The 6,949-nt window shown below is 51.2% G+C and overlaps 1 protein-coding gene across 2 annotated transcripts in view; it reads right to left on the reverse strand.

The window, feature by feature from the left end:
* Nucleotides 1–6,570, reverse strand: part of GABRA3 (gamma-aminobutyric acid type A receptor subunit alpha3) — a 211,418-nt gene extending 204,848 nt beyond the window's left edge. Inside the window, exon 1 of one of the 2 annotated variants that reach the window (XM_049767503.1) lies at nt 6,373–6,570. The gene's annotated coding sequence lies outside the window, so the exon portion shown is untranslated. The remainder of the gene's footprint in view (nt 1–6,372) is intronic. The other variant, XM_049767504.1, reaches the window with a different exon arrangement.
* Nucleotides 6,571–6,949: the final 379 nt, after the last annotated feature.

The raw sequence follows: 6,949 nt of genomic DNA on the forward strand, positions 1-6,949 counted from the left end.
ATGAAAGAGACTCAAAATAGATACTATATGAGCTTAATCATCAGAGTATATGAACTAGAGAAATGAATGAAAAGAACCAAGTATCTTTCAAGATTGAAATGTTTTTGTTATTACAGGGAAAGGGAATGAAAATCAGCAATTCTGTCATTCCCAAAGGCCAGATCAAGGAATTGGATTCAAAGGACAGATTTCAGTCAGCCTGAAGAACTTGCTAAGAATCGCCAGTATTAACAGGTGCTGTTTTCCACTGAAAAAATAGATGACCAAAGCACTGGGGGTAAGACCTCCAGTCCGGGGCTGGGTAAGGCCACTGCAGAAACACAGCTTGTCTGGGACTGTTTGTAAAAATAATTTTAGACTCTGATCACCTACAGAATTCCCTTTTTAGGCCTCTCCCCTCCTTTATAAATAGCCCTGGAATACATGGTTTCTTTGAAGAAATTCCCTTTTGAACGAGAACAGCACCTTTTCAATCCTGGAGATGCAGTTTCTTCCTTCTGTGTGTGCTGAGAAGACAGACTGTGAGCAAACATCAATACTTTTCAAATCATGCTTTAAGTACCAAAAATGTTTTTCTATTACAAACCAATATTTCTCTTTTTATTATCTACCTCCCCCCTAGGAAGAGCGCAGATCTTCGTGGTTCACAATGTGAGATAATTACCTGGCCTCTCTTTCACTGCATCCTGCATTTATTTTCTTTCCAAGGCTTTGACTTTATTTTAGAGCAGGGCTGTAGTAGAAACAAGCCAGCAGTAGTGGAAAGATCACACAATACCCAGATTGACTACAGATCTTTGTGGGTTTTTTTTTTTTACTATAGATCTTAGGATACAAGCCGCTCCTTCCTTCGCTTTCAGGACCATCTCATCTTTCCAGAGAGAAGGTGCCTTTCTGTGTGTGAGAGCTTCCAAACCGTGTGAAAACTTGCACCAAAATTAGCAAGCTTTTCATTACACACACACACACACACACACACACACACACACACACACACACACACACACGGTGTTGCTTAACTATGTAACTGAGCCTGAAGTGCCTTCTTTCCCAGGGCCAGGGAATTATTATAATAAAAATAAGAATATGAACTGAGAAATTATGGCTTGGAGCAGGTCCATCTGATTCAAATGCTCAAATCTGACAAGTGAATTGTGACCAGATACTCAGATCGCATCCAAGCTGGCATATAATTGATACGGGATACCCAGCCTCTCATTTTAAAGGTGACTGTTAGCATCGAATCTTTCTGTTTCCCCCAGCAAGCGCCTCTCTCTCTCTCTCTCTCTCTCTCTCTCTCTCTTCTCTCTCTCTCTCTCTCTCTCTCTCTCTCTCTCTCTCTCTCTCTCTCTCTCATTTGCTCAATGGCCAGAGTGGGAGTTTCTGAGAAGCTGTTGGCTCCTGCGTGTGTCTACTGGGCAAGAAGACATGTAACCTGGTTTGCCAAAAAGCCTGTATTGCAGCGGGCATGAGTTAGCAGGGCACCTTGAGGGCCTCCCAGCTCAGACTCTGCCAAAAATCTGCAGACTGGTTTGGCATCGCCCCATCTCACTCCGGAACAGTGTCTGAGCCTGGAATTATTACCCACTCGGTGCCAGGTCAGAAGCCCCCCCCTGCCAGCAAAGTCGCATTACAGTGACCACACAGTGTTTTTGGAAGCATTTTCTTGGACTTCAATCACTATCAATAAGTCCTTAGATCAACAGTTTGTCCAATAAAGTCCACCACACCCTGCCCCCCCCCATCGACACCATGAGTCTGAAGGTGCAGCGAACAGATCTGGTTTTGCTCACCACTGAGCCCCACATACTATCTGCTCTGTAAAGACTTGGGCAGCAACTGGGTGAGGGTACTGGTATTTCCGAAAGGTGCTGCCCTCTAAAGTTGCTCCATGGAATGGGGGAGAGGAAGACCCTGCCTTTGTGGTTGTCAGTCACTTTTGCTCTTCCAGACCCCCAAGCTAGGCATACACACACCCCCAGTGAAGGAAGCTTTGTGGTCCTTCCTCTTGCCCAGGTCTGCCCTTCTCCTGGCCCCTTGCCCACCAGTGACAAGAGAACCATCTTCGTGACATCAGACGGTCATGATCCCCTTCGGGACCAGCAGACTCCCCCAGCAAAGGGCTGAACGGTCACCAAACACATGGACGGTGAACACCCCAATTCCTGGACCTTGGCCAATGTTATTCCCAAGGTGCTTTCTCTCCACTTTCCCACACAATTGCCCACCACTTTCTTTCACAGGACTTGACCTGGAGCACACTTCTCCTGCTTTGGGAACCTCCCAAAGCACCACTGTGCACCACTGTCTCGGCTTGGGAGCCCAGGTCAAAGGACACTTCTGCTGTGCTGTGTTGGGGATCAAGGCTGAAGGCCTGGGCCTGTCCTTTGTGAGGCCGGAGCTCAGATTCTGGGAATCACTGAAAGAAAGAATTTTCTTTCTTCTTCCCCGACTTTGGCTTTATCTCTAGGGCACTTCCCTTTACCCCCATCAGCTTGTAGAGCTACCTGGTTGTGGCTACTTTTCTGTCTGCACATAGGAGCTTTGCAAGAACCAATTACATTCAGGTGGGACCCCACAGCCTGCTGGACTCCCCCTCCCCAGTCTCTGTTTCTCTCTGACCAAACAACACCAGAGCCTCAATCTGGTCCTCTGCAGCCACATTGTCTTTGGGATGAACTTCACCAGTGCATGAAGCTTTGCTCATCACTGGGCTCCCCTCAGCTAGGAAAACCCAGCTATCTCTGACCTCAGCTAGGACACTCTTGCAGGACCCCCAGCCCCCCAAGTCTCAGGAAGTTTTCTAGGTCTCGCACCAGATGAGAGTCACAACCTCTTCCCCTGTAACGGGCCCACATTCTTGGAGCTTCATAAATGCTCTAAAGGCAGAAAGGTGGGAGGCTTCCATCCTTCTTGGAAACCCTGCTCTCAGTCTGGAGGCACTGCTGCCTTGTTCTCTCCTCCTTTGCCTTTCCCTAAAATCAAGTCTGACTATATTGGGCCCTTTTCTATTTGGTCCCATGCACTCAATTCTGGCTGCTTAATCCTCAAGGAGCAAAACCAGGTGTGTGACTGTCAGACATTGTACCTCTTCCCCCAACTAAGCAAGGGCCACACCTATTTACAACTGTCTTCAGGACAGGCAAAGTCACATCACTAAATAGCCCCAGACCCAAGTTCAAAATAAAAATGGGAAAGTTGGGGTAGATCAAATCTGGCCTGGCCGTCTGCAAACTCAAAATGGAATCCAGAGAGGTGCAAGGGCTGGTACACAAGCCTTTTCCTCTTGGTAAGAAATGTATCCAGCAGAATGAATGATCCCCACAGTCGCAACACCAGTTCAGTCACATGTGTTTATTTAGCACCTACTGTATACTGTCTAGTAGGCTGGTGGATGATGAACAACCAAGTGGACCAATACAGCCCTTACTAGCTTAGAATGGAGAATTGAAGTGGAATTGTCTCGAAGTTTCCCCAACAAACCTTTCTGGCATTCAGAGCTGAGAAATCCTATTCAATTCTCTACAGAAGGCAATAATAAGCCAAACTGTGGAGAACGATTGGACAGAGACGATTTAGAAATTATAACGAGCCCAGTCTGGCTAGTTTAAATTCGAAGGGCAGGCAGTCTAGACCAGGGCAGTGCAAACGCCATGAACCTTTATTACCAGGCAGCAGGGACCTAAGTGCAAAATTTGAAAATACGCATTTAGAAAGCAAGGAGCAATAGATAGAAAAATTATGGCTGCCAAATCAAATAATAATGCAAGTTTATATTTTTATCCATATTCTTTCACTTTTTAGTCATCTGTAGTTGCAGTATTTTAACAAAGTTTCAGCCTGTCATGGCTGGATCCATTTCTGAAACCAGCCATTCAGACAGTTGAAAACCAGCACATTTGGGTTAGGGGCAGCTAGTTCAAATGTCCAACTCAGAAGTCATTCCAGCCCCTTCCCTGCTGGCAGACTTGCCATTTTTGACCACCACCCCCAACCAGGCTTGAGGGTTTCTCTTCTGCAAATTCAAATTTTAGAAACACAGGCCCAGAAGATTTCTAAAGCCCCTTAGGCCCCTGATCATTGACTTTAGTTAAAGATTTGGAGGTACAGAAAGACCCTTGAGGGTAGAGTTCACCCCATCCTTTTATGGATGAAAAACTTCCATCAGTGGAAAAAAAAGTCCTTCCAATGTGGGAGGTAAGTGGCAAATGAGCATTGCTGGGAAGAAGGTCCCAGATTCCCAGATTCCCAGATCCCGAGAGCACTGCTGCCAGAGCCCAGATCAACCAGAAAACACCTTCCCACACACCCCACACACACAGACACAGTGATGCTACTGAGGCCTAGGCAGTATTTCCCAGGCAGTCACTCACTCCTTCCCCTCTCCCAATTGTCTGATGGTCATCTGGGGCTTCAGAAAAACCCTTGGAAGTGATCCCTAGTCTTAGGAAAAAGAAAAGAGAACTTCTTTGTTACAGCTGAGAGCAGAGAGCAAGCTTGGAGGGGGCACGAGGGGTGCATTGCAAAGGCTGACCAGTCAGCCTGATCAACCCCAGGCCACACTAATAAAGGGCTAGTCTGGAAAATCAGCCTAGGTCGATCACTATCTTTTAATCTTGTCAGATCAAGTGGTCTGGGGGTGGGGATAATTGTCTTTTCAACTACCTGAACAGCCATTAAGAAGCAAAGGTGATGCCCCTAGTCCCAGAGGACAAATAAATACAAATCCGTTTCAAGATAACAGGGCTTGACTCCAAATGGTCCCCACATGGGGACCACATTCTGCCAGAGCCCAGAAGTCTCGGACCCTGGTCACACTCAGTGGGGAAGTCCAGCTTGCAGACCTGTAACCTAATTTAGGGCTCCAACCTTTCAGGCCCAGAGACTAAAGCAGAAAACCAGAACAACATCGGACTGGAAGCAGCAGCCTTTGGGCTGAGGGAAGATGGACAAGTAATGACAGAGGCAAGTCAAGTACTCGCAGGCGATTCGAGTCTATCCAGGGAAGGAAGGTCGGCTGGACAAGAGAAGACTGTCAAACACCCCATCTAGGAAGCCAGGTGGGATTAGGCACCATGATGGCCGGCCTCTCTGTCCCACTGTGCTCAACACAAAGGCCCAAAGCACTTTCAAAAAGCAAATGCAGCCAAACAGTACCTGCCCTGGTGGCCACACTTGTGGAGAAGACAAAGGCACCAAGTACTGGCCCAGGAAGCAGCAGGGCTTCCCCATGGGGGCACCAGTTCTGGAAAGTGGGGGCACGGGGCTTTCATTCCCAAGGGGGACCTTCATTTGCTCTGCAACCTTGAGCAAGTTTCCATAGCTTTGGGTGCCTGTTGTCAAATCAGGAAGCCACAGGTACTAGTCACAGCTGCTTCATAGGGTGGAAGGAGGAAGGAAAGCCAGAGACTAAGCAGAGACACTTCAGAGAATAAATAGCCAGAGACTTGCCAGCCCCAAGGTCCTTGTCTCGGGGCTGCTGAGCAGACATCAAGGTTGGCACTGGTGGTCTGAGATGCTATCATCGCTACCCAATCCAGCGCCCAACTCTATACCCTGTAGCCAACCCCATGGGGCATGCCAGGCACATGAATGCCCGCGCTGGCCCAGCTCCTTCCAATGCCACCCCTGCCCCCACCCAGGGCTCCAGCCTCCACTGCCAAGTGGGCATAGACCAGACTCAGCCATCAGGTGTGCCTAATCACTATATACCAATGGGGTGGGCAGGATTGTCTGGACACCAGCTCAGCCCCAGGGGGTTCCCCACACCAAAGCTGGAGAAACCTCCCAAGTTAGCCAGGGCACTGGGGCCCTGCCCAGGAGCAGTCTGAGCCGTCTGAGAGGCCGGCATGAGTCGTTCTCACCCTGCTCCCCGACGCAGCCCCGATTTACAACTTTCCACTCACTTGGGGGCTGGGGGGGCAGGGGTTGGAGCCCGCCCCGTTTGGCTCATTCCCAGCCAGGGGCAGACGCAGATAAAGAATTAAAGGAGGAGGGAGCCGCAGCCTGGCCCCAACCCGGGCCTGGAGCGGTCTTGGGGGTCGAGACAGGGTTGGGGGAAGAGGCGAGGGACCCCTCAGCGGTGGTCACCACCCGCTGCCTGGGGACCCCAGCAATCTGCTAATTTGCAAGGTCAAGGCTGCCCCGCTTCCAAAGGGGAACAAAACATTCACCGACGACGAACCCCAGGCACCTCCCGCCGAGCGCCCCCCAGCCCCCTAGCACGGCCCCCGCCCCGCCTCCCGCCCCGAGGCCCACCGGGGAAGGTAGGACAGAAACCCCACTCCCTAGCTGGGCTCCCCGACTCTCCGGGGGGCAGAGGGGAGCCCGGGAGGCCGGGCGGGGGATGGGGGAGCCTTGCAGGCAGCTTACCCGGCGCCGCCCAGCCCGGGAGAAGCGCGGCCCGCGGAAAGTACTTGGCGGGCGAGCCCGGCCCCGGCTCCCAGCTCAGCTGCCTCGTCTCTGGCTCTCCGGAGCCCTGGCTCGCTCTCTCGCGCTCGCTCTCTCGCTCTCTCCCTCTCTGTGTCTCTCTCTACTGCTCTCTGCTTTGCTCGCTGGCTGGCGCGCGCTCACGCTCTGCTCTGCGCTCTCCCTCCCTCTCTCCTCCCTCCCTTTCTCTCCCTCCCTCTCTGTCTGTCTCTCCCTCCCTCTCTCTGTCTCTGTCTCTCTTTCTCTCCCCTTCTCTTTCCTTCTGTCTCTCCCTCTCTTTCTCCCTCTCTCTCCTCTCACCCCCTCTCTTTCTCTCTCTTGCTCTCTCTCTTTCTCCCCCCACCCCTTTGCTGCCTTTGGATTCCCCACTACCAGGTGTTGAGCTCCAGGCAGTGCTGGGCTCCCGCTCCAGTGCTGCGGGGCCGGAAGGCTCCAGGGGATTGAGGGTGGAAGGCAGCCGGCTGGGAAATCGAGGGGCGCTCCACTGGGAAAGGAGCAAAGGAAAGAGGGTGAGGGGGGA

The sequence above is a fragment of the Suncus etruscus genome, chromosome X, assembly GCF_024139225.1.
Source record: "Suncus etruscus isolate mSunEtr1 chromosome X, mSunEtr1.pri.cur, whole genome shotgun sequence".
Classification (NCBI taxonomy): Eukaryota; Metazoa; Chordata; class Mammalia; order Eulipotyphla; family Soricidae; genus Suncus; species Suncus etruscus.